Genomic DNA, 17377 nt, shown 5'->3' with positions numbered 1-17377 from the left:
GGTAAGTGCTGCAGGGACCCCCAGAGCAACGCCACATGGTAAGCCCGAGTGTAGCTCGGGGGGGTTACTGCTTTTGGTATAGAAATTTTGCCCCGAGATACACTCGGGAATACCGCCAGGGAGGTTAAGAAAGAGAGAAAGGCTGAGATCCTGAGGATCACAGCTGATCTCTCAGGTGTGCTAGGTTATGAAGCGGAGGTGAGGAGTGGAGAACATTTTCTTCACTTCTCATCACAGGACACACTCTTCTGTCATTCACTTTTAGGCTACGTTCACACTAGCCTTGTGTGCAGGCGGCAGAGAGGCGTTTGGGAAGCGTTTTTACCGCTTCCCAAACGCCTCTGCCAATTCTGCACATTACAGCACATGGTGCTGTTCTAACAGGAGCGTTTGCGTCGCGTCGCGGCAAAACGGACGCCTCTGGACGAGTCAGGAGGCTTTGAAGCCTCCTATTCTCGTCTATGGTGCCGCTCCGCAAACGCCCGGCCGGCGTTTGCGGTGCGGTTGCGACGCGGTTGCGGGGCGTTTGCGGAGCGGTAACACCACTCAAACTGCATTATAGGCGTTTGTGGGGCGTTATTAACGCTCGGCAAACGCCTAGCAACCGCCGCTAAACCGCGCATGCGGCGTTTGCGGAGCGTTTGCCGAGCGTTAATAACGCTCCGCAAACGCTGGACCAACGCTTGCCAAACGCTATAGGGGCGTTTGGCAAGCGTTGGCAAAACAGCCTAGTGTGAACGAGCCCTTACCGAGTTTATGAAGGTGAGATCTGAAGATCTCACCGGCCATCTCTTTAAAATATCTCCGTCCTAGATTCTCCATCCCAGAACTAGGGAATCTTGGTGAGAAGCTGCTATGATGTGAGGAAGAAGGTTTCTTTCTTCCTAATATCAGCACCAGCGGGGTTAAACATTGATATAAATTATAACTCTGTTTATGTACTGTATATATGTAGATTTGTGTTTTATATATGGTGTACAATGTATGTATATATATATATATATATATATATATATATACATACAGTATAGGTATAATGTATTGTTGTTTAGGAGGCATTCATACCTGAGCAATGCAGAATTGTTGCCGCAATTTCAAATTGTGCTAAAATTGTTTTAAAATATGCAGTGCGCTTTTGGGTGCCATTCATTTTTAATGGCACTCCAAATGCTGTTAGCAGACATACATTTTGCGCACATTTTGTCATTTGACAAATACGCTATCAACGCACCAAAATACGTATTGAAAAAACACACAACACTCCATGCCCAAACAAACATTTTGCTGCTTTTTTTTCAACGCACATTTTTTAAAAATGTGAGCTGAAATTTTTATGTGCATTTTGGTGCTTTTTCATGTTTTGGCTCCTTTTTTGCCTCAGTTTTTGTGTGGAAACCCATGCAAAATGCATGCCATGTTTATGGTGCCATTATTTGTTAATGGAACCCAAACGTGGCTAGCAGATGTGCAGTTTGCCAAAATATGTATTAAAACCAAAGCAAATGCACTTTAAAAAAGTGCCAAAATACGTGCTAAGAAAAGTGCCAAAATGTGTGTTAAAAACCACAGCAAAATGCACGTTAAAATAACCTGTGCCAAAATGTGAGTTAAAGTGCCTAAGTCTAGGTTCACACCTATGCAAGTTGCGTTTGAGCTCTTTCTGCATTGTGTTTTGCGTTGCGTTTTTGCATTTGCATTATTGCTGTGTTTCTTATGCATTTTTTTAATTTTTTTATTGTTCTTGTTGCTAGGTAGATTTAAAATGCAAAAAGCAAAACATGGCAAAAACACATCAAAAATGCAATAGAAGCTGTTCTGCAAGGTTGCCATTGAAGTTTATAGAACCAAAAATTCTACTTTTTTACCCTTTCCAAAAAACGCACCCGGCAAAAATGCACAGGTATGAACATGTCCCATAGGAAATCATTTTAAATGGACTGAACTGTGTTTCTGCAAAATGCTGCAGAAAATGCTTAGGTGTGAACCTAGGGTAAATGTGTGTTTAGAAAAGCACCGAAATGCACATAAAAAAAAACCACATCAAAATGTGTGTTAAAAAAATACAGCATGTTAAAAAGCGGCAAAATGAACATAAATAATGCTAAAATGTGCAATAAAAAGGAGCCAAAAATACACAAAAAAGTGCCAAAATGCATGTTAAAAAACAGCAGTGGTAAGTGCTTATTATTTTCATGTAATTGCGTGATCTTTTTTACTTTGTTTTCACTGTTTAATCTCAGGTGATCTGTAATCACACAATTATCTCACAAGATCACATGCAGCCCCTCCCCCTGCTACACAGATCTCAGCTGTTCTCAGAGGAAAAACTTCTCCTCTCTTCTCCTTCTGAGAGCAAACGTTCTCCCCTTCATAAACAGGGGGACAGAGGAGAAGATTTTTCCCTGAGAACTGAAATGAGATAAATAATCTCTGTTTACCCTCTTCCAGTCCGGACACTTTTACCCCCTTCCTGACCAGGGCAATTTTCAGCTTTCAGCGCTATCACACTTTGAATGACAATTGCGCGGTCATGCAACACTGTACCCATATGAATTTTTTACCATTTTTTTGAGACAGATAAAGCTTTATTTTGGTGGTATTTATTCACCGCTGGGATTTTTATTTTTTTTGCTATGTAAATGAAAATGTCCAAAAATTTTGAAAAAAAGTGTTTTTCTTATAAAATTTTGCAAATAAATAATATTTCATCACAAAATCTTGACCAAAATGTATTCCGTTATACTTTTAGTAAAAAAAAAAAATAGCCCAAATTAGTTAATAACCAAAAATTATAATTTTTAAACATTTTATTTTTCTTTTATTTTAATATTTTTTATTTATTTTTTTACATACTGTCACCCTAGCAGTACAGTGTCACCATGGTGACACTGTACTATTTGTGGGGGGGTGATGAAGATTTTTTTTTTTTTTTACACTGATTGCTTTTACACCCATAAAGGCAATCATTTCTCCTCTCTGGCTGCATTCTTGCAGCCATTGAGAACTACTGAGTGAGCTGTGATTGGTCACAGCTTTTCACATGGTACAAGGCTGTTGTGAATAGCCTTGTACCATGTGACCTCTGTGATCATTCACAGATTTCACACGTAGTAAGCAATGATGTCATAAGTGACATCTTGCTTACTACTCTGCATGTGATCACAGAGTGGCTAATCAGTGATCACATGATCGTGACCTCATACAGAGGTCCCGTCCAACAATTGGTGTTTCACTGTGTCCAGAGGACATCTTTCATCACAAAATCTTGACCAAAATGTATTCCGTTATATTTTTAGAAAAAAAAATAAGCCAAATTAGTTTATAACCAAAAATTATAATTTTTAAAAAATTTTTTACATTTTTATTTTATTTTTTTATATTATTATTTATGATTTTTTTTTAAATTTGTTTTACATACTTTCACCCTAGCAGTAGTGTCACCATGGTGACACTGTATTACTTGTGGGGGGTGATGAAGTTTTTTTTTTTACAGTGATGTAAAAAGGATGTAAAAGCAATCATTTCTCTTTCTATCTGTCTGCATTCTTGCAGCCATTGAGAAATACTGAGTGAGCTGTGATTGGTCACTTCTTGTCACATGGTACAAGGCTGTTGTGAATGGCCCTGTACCATGTGACCTCTGTGATCATTCACAGATTTCACACGTAGTAAGCAATGATGTCACAAGCGACATCTTGCTTACTACTTTGCATGTGATCGGGACCAAGGTCCCGTCCGACGATCGGTGTTTCACTGTGTCTCCCAGGGAGCGCGTACAGCTAGAAATGGTGGGTGCCGTTTATGAACGGAAACCCGCCCCTGGAGTGCCACCGCCCTGCCGTTTATAAACAGCAGGCGAACGGCAAGTGGTTAATAAATGTACACCTAAGGCTCCATGTACACTGCGGCTGATAAACTGACGTTCAGGAGCTTTTCTGCGTTTTTTTCAGCAGCCCCTGAGCTCTCCCTAATGCTTTCCATGTACATAATGTCATTTACAATCGTTTACAGGCGGTTGAGTTTACAGTCGTTTTTTTGAACGCACAAAACTTGCGTTCAGGAGTAGATTTTATCAGTGTTTCAAACGCCAACTGCTTGTAAACGCGGCTAACTTTTTTTAACTCTTTCATCTCTAGATGATGTCCAGAGCATTTTCTCATCATGAAAAATGCACGCAAAGCGTTTTCCCGATACTCAAATGGACCCGGCACACCATACTTTGAGGTTTTGCATGAAAGAAAATATGTTAGACGCCGCTGCAATAATTTTTGCACAGAAATGAGCCGGGACATCCAAACACCACAAAAAAAAAGACAGTTAATCTCAACAAATACTGTTCTCTCTCTGCTTCTCTCAAAGTGTCTGAAATAGTTAATTTTTTACTGTTTTTCGGTGCATTCTGGGCTTTTTGGAAGGTCTCCTGAGGTTATCTTTAAAAAAAAACGCTTCTAAAGGCAAACGCTCATAAACGCGGTATGCAAACATGGCAAAAACAGATGTTTTTTTAACCTACGTTTTCCAGCAGTCAGTTTCCATCATTCAGAAGTGTTTTCCAAACATCCCGTGTACATGGAGCCTAACAGGTCTCATCCCCTCACTGTGGCTGGACAATGAAAGAAGAAGCAGCATACAGATGAGTTCATCTCTGCTTCCACTGCAAACATGTTTGGCTCCTTGTGTTGCTTTTTCCTACCCGTCTTTGAGCACTGCTGTACAGCAAGAGGCTAATACTGAGTCAAATTCAGTTACATACTTTGCTTGCATTTAAAAAATGCTGTATTAACCACTTCCCGACCGGCTGTTGTATATAAATGGCCAGACGGTGGCAGTGCAGGGTCGGGTGGCCGTTTATAAACAGCCTCCCCGCACCCTGCTTGTGCGCACTCCCTGGGAGTACGCAGCACCGTGATCCGGGGCCTGCTGTGTCCTCCGGACACAGTGAAACACCGATCGTCGGACGGGACCTGTGTATGAAGTCACGATCATGTGATCACTGATTAGCCAATCAGTGATCACATGCAGAGTAGTAAGCAAGATGTCACTTATGACATCATTGCTTACTACGTGTGAAATCTGTGAATGATCACAGAGGACACATGGTACAAGGCTATTCACAACAGCCTTGTACCATGTGACAACCTGTGACCAATCACAGCTCACTCAGTAGTTCTCAATGGCTGCAAGAATGCAGCCAGAGAGAAGGAGAAATGATTGCCTTTATGGGTGTAAAAGCAATCAGTGTAAAAAAAAAAAAAATCTTCATCACCCCCCACAAGTAGTACAGTGTCACCATGGTGACGCTGTACTGCTAGGGTGACAGTATGTAAACAAATAAATAAAAAATAATATTAAAATAAAAGAAAAATAAAATGTTTAAAAATTATAATTTTTGGTTATTAACTAATTTGGGCTATTTTTTTTTTACTAAAAGTATAACGGAATACATTTTGGCCAAGATTTATGATGAAATGCTATTTCTTTGCAAACTTTTATAAGAAAAACACTTTTTTTCAAAATTTTTGGACTTTTTAATTTACATAGCAAAAAAAAATAAAAATCCCAGCGGTGAATAAATACCACCAAAATAAAGTTTTGTCTGTCTCAAAAAAATGCTCAGTGATCACATGCAAAGTAGTAAGCAAGATGTCACTTGTGACATCATTGCTTACTACGTGTGAAATCTGTGAATGATCACAGAGGTCACATGGTACAAGGCTATTCACAACAGCCTTGTACCATGTGACAAGCTGTGACCAATCACAGCTCACTCAGTACTTCTCAATGGCTGCAAGAATGCAGACAGAGAGAAAGAGAATGATTGCTTTTACATCCTATATGGGTGTAAAAGCAATCAGTGTAAAAAAAAAAAAAAATCCTCATCACCCCCCAAAAGTAGTACAGTGTCACCATGGTGACACTGTACTGCTAGGGTGACAGTATGTAAAAAAAAATAAAAAAATAAAATAAATAATATAAAAAAAATAAAAATGTAAAAAAAAAAGTTTACAAATTATAATTGTTGGTTATAAACTAATTTGGCTTATTTTTTTTTTTACTAAAAAGATAACAGAATACATTTAGGCTAAGATTTATGATGAAATATTATTTCTTTGCAAACATTTAGAAGAAAAAGACTTTTTTTCAAAATTTTTGGACATTTTAATTTACATAGCAAAAAAAATAAAAATCCCAGCGGTGAATAAATACCACCAAAATAAAGCTTTATCTGTCTCAAAAAAATGCTAAAAAATTCATATGGGTAAAGTGTTGCATGACCGCGCAATTGTCAATCAAAGTGTGATAGCGCTGAAAGCTGAAAAGTGGCCTGGACAGGAAGGGGGTAAAAGTGTCCGGACTGGAAGTGGTTAATATAAAACCTAGAAATCTCCATTCATTTGTATCTTATATCTTCCCGGAGTTTAGCTTTACCAAGGACATCTAACATTTTCCTGCATCAGGAACAAAGGGCAAAGCTCAAGCACTTATACTAGCTATGTCTGGTATTTACTTTAGCTTTCTAAAGAAGTATTACATTAACTTTCTAAAGAAAATGTTTGACGAAGGCTTGGCCAGGTTCTGGGGTGGGCTTGCAACAAAGACAGTACAGTTGTGGAGGGAAAACAAAGAGCGCGACATTAATTAAAATATAACTTTCCTGCTCTTGTTACTTTTTAAATTAACATTTTAATTTAACAATTCAAGGGATACAACCAAGGCTTTATTAGGCCCTCAAGCACTTTCATATTTACAATAAAAAAACTTGTGTGAAGTAAAGGGCTGAGAAAGAAGAGACAAACAACCACTCTTCACCTTTTTAATGCTTTTTTCTATTTATGATTGATTTAATAGACATTACTTATAAAAGCCATAGTTTAGGTAAAGCTATGTATCATGACTTCTTGTTGTGTGTATTATTGGAATTTCATCTATGGGTCTAAATGCAAAACTATCAATTGTCAACTATCAACTGCCAAACTGTCAACTGTCCCTTCAGAACCAAATCTCTGTGCCTCTCTTTCCTCCTCAGCTATCCCTTGTTTTGGTATGATGTATAGAGCTCTATTTAAAAAAACAAAAAAAACAAAAAAAACCCCATTATTTAACAGCTTGCCCTCCGCCCTATAGTGGAAGTACTGCTACAGGGCGGCAGTGGTGCGCAACATCACACACACACACACACATATATATATATATATATATATATATATACATATATATATACACGTGCTTTGCATCTCTATGCTTCTGGCGGCTAGAGATGTCAATCACCGAGTCGTGGCCGGCGATTCCTGGCCAGCACTTGGTGATCGTTGGGGAAAGCTGATAGGGGAGAGACAGCAGAAGTCATAAGGTGTGCTGTGCCTTTTTTTCTCCACACATAGTGTTATGTGTTCTTCCCAAACAACTCAATCTTGGTTTCATCTGTCCACAGTATATTTTGCCAGTAGTGCTGTGGAACATCCAGGTGCTCTTTTGCAAACTTCAAACGTGCTGCAATATTCTTTCTGGACAGCAATGGCTTCCTCCGTGGTGTCCTCCCATGTACTCCATTCTTGTTTAATGTTTTCCTTATTGTAGATGTGTCAACAAAAATGTTAGCGTGTGCCAGAGATTTCTGTAGGTCTTTAGCTGACACTCTGGGATTCTTCTTTACCTCATGCAGCATTCTGCGCTGTGCTCTTGCAGGCATTTTTACAGGACGACCACGCCTAGGGAGAGTAGCAACAGTGCTAAACTTTCTCCATTTGTAGACAGTCTGTCTTACCGTGGACACATGAACATCAAGGCTTTTGGAGATACTTTTGTAACCCTTTCCAGCTTCGTGCAAGTCAACAATTCTTGATGGTAGGTCTTCTGAGAGCTCTTTTCTGCGAGGCATGGTTCACATCAGACAGTGCTTCTTGAAACCAGTAAACCCAAAACAGGTGTGTGTTTTTTAAGGGCAGGACAGCTTTCAGCAACACATCCAATATCATCACACTGATTGGAGTCAAGGTTGGCTCACTCCTGGCTCCAATTAGCTCTGGGAGAAGTCATTAAGCTAGGGCCTCACATACTTTTTCCTCCCTGCACTGTGAATGTTTACATGTTATGTGCAATTAAACCATGGCAACATCTAATGTTTGTGTAGTATTATGTTCAGCAGACTGTGTTCTTCTATTGTTGTGACTTAGATGACGTTCAGAGCACATTTTATGCCCAATTCATGCAAAACTCCACGTAATCCCAAGGGGTTCACATACTTTTTCTTGCAACTGTATTTATGTAAGGTTGTTCAGTATTACCAGGTAATAGTTATCAATAGAATTTCCTGTGCTATAGGAGGTCACAGCCAAGTGATTTTTTTTTTTGGAGTGTCAACACAACATTCCAAATCACCTTTTATAATTTCTTTGGTGTCACAGTATGTAGTATTGTACCACATTGCCAGTAAATTGTTTCCAAATGTGCTGCAAACTGCCTTATGGGCTTTCTGCACTTATACAGCAAACGTCTTTTATTTATGCATCACAGTGTGTGTGTAACCATATGTATGCTTAGAAATTGTGTAGCAAGCCCTGTACATTTTAAAATAATTGGGCTGCGTAACGCTACACGTTTGCGCAAAACACAAGGTGTGTGAAAACGCGGAATGTGGCGTTGTAAAGGGGGTGTAAATATTCAACTATTTATGATTGTACAGCATTTCCATTAAATGAAGGTAGCAGGGCCAGTTTGTTATATGGCAGCAACTGTATAGCCTGAGGGCAGCCAGTGGATAAAGTAACACTGCTGTAGATACTGCGGACCCCCCCTTTATTATATCACATGCAAATTGATATATGCTATTCCAGCCTTTCCCAAACTTTTCAACACAGGAACCCTTGAAATAATTTTCCAGTCTCAGAAAACCCCTGCTAAAAATTACTATATTTACAACTCATGGTCAGTGGCGGACTGACAATTCATGGGGCCCCCGGGCAATAGGGGATCATGGGGTCCCCGTGTCCTTGCCCACACTCAAACCACACCCAAAAAAGCCTATGAAAGGTACCAGGGACATCTCATGGGGCCCCCTACTGACCCTGGGCCCTCGGGCAGTGACCGAGTTCCCCAATGGTCAGTCCGCCCCTGCTCTTGGTACATTAGTGTGATGGTTAATGCAAGAATTCTCCTCACACTTGTGGTCATTGGGAACAATTACCTCCTTATAGATAGCTAACGAAGTCATCGGTGTTAGTGGAAACTTGCTCATTGCTCAAGGAACCCCTGGTAACCTCTGGAGGAATCCTAGATGAGAAACCCTGCTCTATATAGGAGTAGATATACAAATGCAGTGAGCGCTCTCAATAATTAGCAGCTGAGCATTCAAGGAAAAACATATAAAAAGTCCCAAAGAATATATATATATAAAAAATGCAGCGCTATCTGGTATTATTATGCTATATGCAATTAAATGCAAATGGATATATGAAATAAAATAAATTATATCAAATCACAGTCCAAAAGAAAAAGTGCTCGTTGATTCCCAGTGCAGATGGTAGGAATGCACACTAACCAGAAGCGTATCATGAACAGTGTGCTAAGTTGTATGGAAGCTGCATGTCACCGGAGCTGGGGCCCTGACACAAGGAGCTTCTGCCCATGACCAGACCAGAAAAGAGGGGAATCTTCAGGATATTTTACACATATGCGTATTACCAATACGCTTCTGGTTAGTGTGCCTTCCTACCATCTGCACTGGGAATCAACGAGCACTTTTTCTTTTGACTGTGATTTGATATAATTTATTTTATTTCATATAAGCCATTTGCATTTAATTGCATATAGCATAATAATACCAGATAGCGCTGCATTTTTTATATATACCTGCTCTATATAGTCTTCATGATCCTAGGGATAAAACAAATGCAGGCAAGCTGTTGGCATGCTACCACCAACAGTACAGTTGCTGCTTATCCTGTTGCTGGCACTTAAAGTGGAACTTTACCCATAACAACTTGATAAAAAATAATGTTCTTTAGTGAGAAACATACATTCTATATTAACCCCCCTAGCGGTATGATTATTTCAGATTTTTAGTGCTGAAAGCGGTACCATTATTTTGCATGGAAATTTGGCGTTTTATATTGTAGGCCTACAGAAACAATTGAGTACTGTCCGTGATACTTTTTTTATTTGCACTAACATACAATTTTGAGGACAAGCTTTTGTCCTCAAAATTGTATGTTAGTGCAAATAAAAAAAGTATCACGAACAGTACTCAATTGTTTCTGTCGCAAATGCACTAATACGGCTACAATCACCTCAAACATATTGTAGGCCTATAATTCTTAGGAATAACTCACTGAAATCTGTCCGAACAAGAGTCTAGTAAACATCCCGGGTAGGATAAAACTTGAAACACGAAATCATAAATTATAATTTAATAAATAATCATAAAACATAATAATATAATAATAATATAATAATACATTTAATTCAATAATATAATCAAACCAAAAACACTGAAATTTGAAATATAGCGCCAAGTTCGCACATCGCTGAGCAAAGTAGCAGAATCGTTTTCAGTGTCTGATGAGGAATTTCCCCCACAAATCATTATCACTCAATTCTGCAAGTGGTTCTGATTTACTATCGCTGTTCTCTAGCCGGTCTAAAACCGCTTTTGACCCAAAGGGACGCTTTTTGGACGCCATGGCCGTTTCTCAGTTTCCAGGCAATAAGAACAGTAAAAATGCCGGCAGGGCGCCGGACAAAGCACTCGGGACAAAATGTATGTGAAATGGTTTGATACAGGAATGTTATACTATGTGATTTTAGTGATTTTAGTGAATGTCACTTTTACAACTTTCAAATTTCCCGCCGTTCCATCCCCCGTACGTCCCGACGCTCGCAGGGGACGGAACCCAGATGACAGATGCCGGCATCGGCTGGATTACATTGCCGGGGACACTGCAGGAGGGACATCGCGGGAGCGCAGGACAAGGTAAGTGATTGAGGGATTGCGGAGCAGCGCCGCATGGTAAGCCTGAGTGTAGCTCGGGGTTACCGCTTGTGGTACTAAAACTTTACCCCGAGCTACACTCGGGAATACCGCCAGGGGGGTTAACAATTGTGCTACCAAAATTAATGTGTACTGTAAATTGCCTCCAGCATTGTTCCTGTTTCTTCTTGCTGGGGCAGCCATTTTGCTGCAGCCCAGAGCCCCTGAGCAGCATTAAATCTTTAGGCTGTTTTTAAACAGTATAGGCACTTATTTGTAATGTTTTACAGAGCTATACCTGCAAAAAGGACCATCCTGATCTGATCTAGCAGGACATAAAGTGGAAATTTGGTCAGCAAATGAGGTGATAACATGGTCTGCAACACCATCATCACCAGCCAATGCTTACTTCCCTGGCCAATTCCCTGCTTTGCTCTCAAGCTAACATCCAGGACTGCAGGAAATTTTGGTCATGGCTAGGAAATGTCAGGAAAAGGATTTTCTACAAAGAAACCTTTCTACAAAGTCAGTACAACCAAAAGGCAAAGCTCACCTCCTACAGTAGAATTTCTGACTTTTTTCATTCACACGGGTGATGGAGTGTTGACAGTTTGCTGTGTTTAGTGGCCACACGCTGCCTCTGGACACAACACTGTGCCAAACGCTACAGAAACACCAACCCTGGATGCACACTGGCCTTTTCCAGTCAGTCAGACGCTCTCTTTAGAAGTATTATTATTATTATACAGGATTTATATAGCGCTGACAGTTTGCTCAGCGCTTTACATTATGGAGGGAGACAATACAGTTCAATACAAGATGGATAGGAGGGCCCTGCTCCTTGGTGGAGGGATTGGCAGAGAGGGGTGGAGGACACTGAGTGGAGGCTGGTGGAGGGATTGGCAGAGAGGGGTGGAGGACACTGAGTGGAGGCTGGTGGAGGGATTGGCAGAGAGGGGTGGAGGACACTGAATGGAGGCTGGTGGAGGGATTGGCAGAGAGGGGTGGAGGACACTGAGTGGAGGTCATTGGAGGGATTGGCAGAGAGGGGTGGAGGACACCGAGTGGAGACCAGTGGAGAGATTGGCAGAGAGGGGTGGAGGACACTATGTGGAGGCTGGTGGAGGGATTGGCAGAGAGGGGTGGAGGACACCGAGTGGAGACCAATGTAGGGATTGGCAGAGAGGGGTGGAGGACACTGAGTGGAGGCCAGTGGAGGGATTGGCAGAGAGGGGTGGCAGATACAGAACGGTTAGTAAGGTGGATGAGTCTGGCAGCAGCATTCATGATAGACTGGAAGGGGGATAGCCTGCGATGAGGTCGGCCAATGAGGAGGGAGTTATAATAGTCAAGGCGAGAGATAACAAGGGAGTGAATGAGTTGCTTAGTTGTTTCCGAGGTTTGGAACGGTCGTATCTTGGAGATGTTGCGGAGGTGAAGGCTACATGATTTTGTCAGCGATTGGACCTGGGGCTGAAAAGACAGATTGGAGTCTAGGATTACACCTAGTACCCTGGCATGAGTGGAGGGACTGATAATAGTGTTGTTGATCTTGATGGAGAAGTCGGGGGGGGGGGCACGGGCTGGGGGGAATACTAGGAGCTCAGTTTTGGAAAGATTTAGTTTGAGGAAGTGGAGTGACATCCAATCCGATATGTCACTTAATAGGCTAGTGATACGAGTGGAGACTGGGGGGGTGAGGGGTAGAGAGATAGATTTGTGTGTCATCAGCGTAGAGATGGTAATTGAAGTATCCGTCCAGGTGAGTGGTTACATGTGAACAGCCATTGGTTGGCACTGCGTACAAATCTGACAGATGCAGCTGTTCACACACAGTGTATTTAGTACCACTGACAAGGACCTTCTAATTCTCCCTGGTGACTGCCCTTGGTCACCCCATGTGCCTGTGTGTGTGACCTGACATGGAAGGAAAGCTATGCAGAGCAAAGAAGAAGTCCTCCTTTCTGGGCTCACATTGCATTGTGATGGCTACCTGCCCAAATGTATCTAAAATCTCATTTCTGGTGCAATTAACAGGATGTATTATAAAAGCTTAGACAGATCTATTGACTAATTATGCTGCACATAGTGCTGTCAGCCATGTCATTTTTGGAAGGGACACAAATGTAATTCTTCTCGATTTTGAGCATTTTACATTACGGCCACTGGATTGAGTTGATGGTCAAAGTCAATAAGTGTTATTTTCCTAATATGTTTGAGGTGATTGTAGCCGTATTAGTGCATTTGCGACAGAAACAATGGAGTACTGTCTGTGATACTTTTTTTATTTGCACTAACATACAATTTTGAGGACAAGCTTTTGGGGTATGTCCCCTTTTTCAAAGTCCAAACAGTACTGCTTGGACTTTGAAGAAGGGGACATACCCCGAAAGCTTGTCCTCAAAATTGTATGTTAGTGCAAATAAAAAAAGTATCTCGGACAGTACTCAGTTGATTCTTTCCTAATTTGTGCAATTCTTATTAAAGCCTAGGTTTAGCTGGAAAAAGATGGCAGGGTGGGGAGTGTCAGAGGAGGAATATTTTATCTACCCTGTTTCCCCTAAAATAAGACCTACCCCGAAAATAAGACCTAGTACTATTTTTGGGAATTGCTAAAGTATAAGACCTACTCGGAACATTGCGGAACGCCATTCCACCACCTCCGGCATTGGCGCTGCACACACCCATATCTACTGTCTCTTATAAACACAGAAGCGTGGCTGAAGTGACAGCACCATCCGCTCCTACAGAACCTCCCTACCTCTGTACTCACTATCCGCTCCTACAGAACCTCCCTACCTCTGTACTCACCATCCGCTCCTACAGAACCCCCCTACCTCTGTAGTCACCATCCGCTCCTACAGAACCTCCCTACCTCTGTACTCACCGTCCGCTCCCACAGAACCCCCCTACCTCTGTACTCACCGTCCGCTCCCACAGAACCCCCCTACCTCTGTACTCACCATCCGCTCCCACAGAACCTCCCTACCTCTGTACTCAACGTCCGCTCCCACAGAACCTCCCTACCTCTGTACTCACCATCCGCTCCCACAGAACCTCCCTACCTCTCTACTCACCATCCGCTCCTACAGAACCTCCCTACCTCTCTACTCACCATCCGCTCCCACAGAACCTCCCTACCTCTGTACTCACCATCCGCTCCTACAGAACCTCCCTACCTCTGTACTCACCATCCGCTCCTACAGAACCTCCCTACCTCTGTACTCACCATCCGCTCCTACAGAACCTCCCTACCTCTGTACTCACCATCCGCTCCCACAGAACCTCCCTACCTCTGTACTCACCATCCGCTCCTACAGAACCTCCCTACCTCTGTACTCACCATCCGCTCCCACAGAACCTCCCTACCTCTCTACTCACCATCCGCTCCCACAGAACCTCCCTACCTCTGTACTCACCATCCGCTCCTACAGAACCTCCCTACCTCTGTACTCACCATCCGCTCCTACAGAACCTCCCTACCTCTCTACTCACCATCCGCTCCTACAGAACCTCCCTACCTCTCTACTCACCATCCGCTCCCACAGAACCTCCCTACCTCTGTACTCACCATCCGCTCCTACAGAACCTCCCTACCTCTGTACTCACCATCCGCTCCTACAGAACCTCCCTACCTCTCTACTCACCATCCGCTCCTACAGAACCTCCCTACCTCTGTACTCACCATCCGCTCCCACAGAACCTCCCTACCTCTCTACTCACCATCCGCTCCCACAGAACCTCCCTACCTCTGTACTCACCATCCGCTCCTACAGAACCTCCCTACCTCTGTACTCACCATCCGCTCCTACAGAACCTCCCTACCTCTGTACTCACCATCCGCTCCTACAGAACCTCCCTACCTCTGTACTCACCATCCGCTCCCACAGAACCTCCCTACCTCTGTACTCACCATCCGCTCCTACAGAACCTCCCTACCTCTGTACTCACCATCCGCTCCCACAGAACCTTCCTACTTCTGTACTCACTGTGGGACAGGGAAGGAACAGATATCTGCGGGTGCAGTGCACAGTGTGTTTAGGGGCGGGGCATCTCCTCCTGCAGCCTAATGCATGGAAGCCGATGCCCCAGGGGTGATCGCCGGCCAGTGGGGAAGAGGCGGAGCGGTGAGTAAGTGTGCTTGGTGCACTGAGTAGGAAGATAGGACCCGAAACGGGAGTTACTATAGAGAGGGGCTGGCTGCTGACAGCTGTGTTTTTCAATGCTAGCTAACCATATGAGGTCAGTGGAGGGGGAGGGCAGGATGTGCAAAAGTGAGCTGCAGTCAGGTGTTGCAGCGGTAAATTGAGTCAGGTGAGTTGCAGACAGGGTGCATAGGTGAGCTGCGGCTGGGGGGTGCAGAGGTGAGCTGAGTTGGAACCCACCTCTGCACCCTCTGGTCACAGCTCAGCTCTGCACCCCCTGGCCACAGCTTGCCTCTGCACTCCCCTGGCCACAGCTTGCCTCTGCACCCCCTGGTCACAGCTCAGCTCTGCACCCCCCTGGCCACAGCTTGCCTCTGCACCCCCTGGTCACAGCTCACCTCTGCACCCCCTGGTCACAGCTCAGCTCTGCACCCCTCCTGGCCACAGCTTGCCTCTGCACTCCCCAGCCACTGCTCACCTCTGCATCTCACATCTGCAAATCACCCCTTCACCCTGTCTGTGGCTCATATCTGCACCCTGTCTGAAACTCACCTGTCAAGTCAAATCTGCAACACCTGACTGCAGCTCACAACTGTCATCAGCCGGCGCTCTCTATAGTAACCCTCATCCACAACTGCCTGCAGCTCACCTCTGCACCCCCTGTCCACACCTGGACATTTAAAAAATAAAACCTACCCCGAAAATAAGACCTAGTGTGTTTTTTTGAGCCAAAAAAAATATAAGACAGTGTCTTATTTTCGGGGAAACACGGTAAAAGAGGACACAGCAGCACAAGGGACACATCCTACTGAAGGTAAGTAACATCCCTTGTGTTTATTTTTTATGTTTATTTATAGCTACACTTAGTCTGTATTGCAGACAGGAAATGACCTAGTAACATTCAATTCGCTGTAGTCCATAGTGAGTATACAGGTGCATTAGCTGAACTAGTCGAAGAAGAAGAGAAAGTATATAAACAAAGTTGGAGCTTCTTGTACCGCATGTCCTCAGGTGCTGCTTTTTTCTCCAGCAGGTTCTCTGAAGAACAAAGGGCGGCACAAACGTGACGTTAACGGTAAAAATAGTAGTCATCAGACATCAGCATGATATACTTTCTATGTTCTCAAAATGCAGGAATCTTGTTATAAGGCTACAGGCACAGTCATATGTCAGTAAATGCTCTGCTCTTTTCAGGAGCAATTCAAGGAAAAAGATATATTTTCCGACAGTCAGGAGCGGACTGACCATTTGGAAACTCAGGCACTGCCTGAGGGCCTGGGGTCAGTAGGGGGCCCCATTAGATACCCCTGGTACCTTTTTCATAGTTTTTTTTTGAGTTTGGGCAAGGACACAGGGGCCCCATGATCCCCTATTGCCCGGGGGCCCCATGATCCCCTATTGCTCGGGGGCCCCCTGAGTTGTCAGTCCGCCCCTGGACACAGTTAACCTTTTTGGGGTTTCCCTCTAGGAGAGCAGATTTCCATAAATTTGGTTAAAGAATTAAACTAACGACAAATGTGGTATTATTGGGAGATTTACTAAAACGGGAGCACTCAGAATCTGGTACAGCTGTGCATGGTAGCCAATCAGCTTCTAACTTCAGCTTGTTCAAGTAACCTCTTGGCGCCAGCCATGCGCATACATGCAGCCGCTTAGTGGGTGGACCTTAAAACTGTTAAAATGACTTACCATGCTGAGAGCACACGCTCCCTGCATGTTCCCAGCACGGTAGCCAGCGGGTATCGGTAAGTTCCCGATGCATACTTGCGATCGGGAGCTTACTGATCATATGACCACTGTGACAGCCAATCACAGCGGTTACATGACCCGAATGCCCACCTCTGCCTCCTGGCTTTTAGAACTCTTAAAGGGCCAGGAGGTGGTCGGCACCAAGGGGTTAAGCTTTGGCAATAAAACATGGAAGCTGATTTGTTTCCATGCAGAGTTGCACCAGATTCGCAAGCTCCAGTTTTAGTAAATAACCCCCTTACCTTCCCCTTAAGAACATGGTGGAATGATCTGTAAATGGTAGTGTCAGGGATCCAGAGTTTCGCCGCGGCGCACGGGTCTGCGCATGCGCGGAATCCCGATGCAGACAAGCGTGCGGGCACTAGGACATAGGCGCCCGAGGCAACAACTGCGGCCGCGAGCCTGGCACCAATGACAGCGCAGGGCGCACTATTTAAACCGGCTCTTGCAATGCTCAAATTGCCATATGGTCTTGTTCCCTGTTGTTCCTGTTCCTGTGAGAGTATCTCATTGTTGC

The 17377-nt window shown here is 43.5% G+C and overlaps 1 protein-coding gene across 5 annotated transcripts in view; it reads right to left on the bottom strand.

Moving 5' to 3' along the window:
* The window catches only part of ITPRID1 (ITPR interacting domain containing 1), a 255342-nt gene that overhangs the window by 200693 nt on the left and 37272 nt on the right, over positions 1-17377 (bottom strand). The window lies entirely within an intron of this gene.

Source organism: Staurois parvus, unplaced genomic scaffold, assembly GCF_062004578.1.
Source record: "Staurois parvus isolate SC_StPar_1 unplaced genomic scaffold, SC_StPar_1.0 ptg000288l, whole genome shotgun sequence".
Taxonomy (NCBI): domain Eukaryota; kingdom Metazoa; phylum Chordata; class Amphibia; order Anura; family Ranidae; genus Staurois; species Staurois parvus.
Note: the sequence above shows the minus strand (reverse complement) of the source record. Positions and strands in the feature narration are given on the sequence as shown.